Raw genomic sequence first — 278 nt, 5'->3', positions numbered from 1 at the left:
TTACATGGTTTCTATCTATATGGACTATATATTAACAAAGATCTCTTACTATAGGTTGTTTATTTGATTTAATTGCTTTACAAATTATGCAAAACAATGACTAATTTTCTTATAACATTCAGGAGTACAAGTTGGGCCAACCGCACACAATTAGGGATCTTTGGCAAATTAATACGTTGATTTTGATACTTTCCCACTGAAAGCACAAATTAAGATATTTGAATTCTATTGGTATGATGAAACCATGACCTACATATAAGCACTCTATTTGGTTTCCT

Source organism: Penaeus monodon, chromosome 20, assembly GCF_015228065.2.
Source record: "Penaeus monodon isolate SGIC_2016 chromosome 20, NSTDA_Pmon_1, whole genome shotgun sequence".
In the NCBI taxonomy this organism is placed as follows: Eukaryota; Metazoa; Arthropoda; class Malacostraca; order Decapoda; family Penaeidae; genus Penaeus; species Penaeus monodon.
This window is presented reverse-complemented; position numbering follows the sequence as displayed.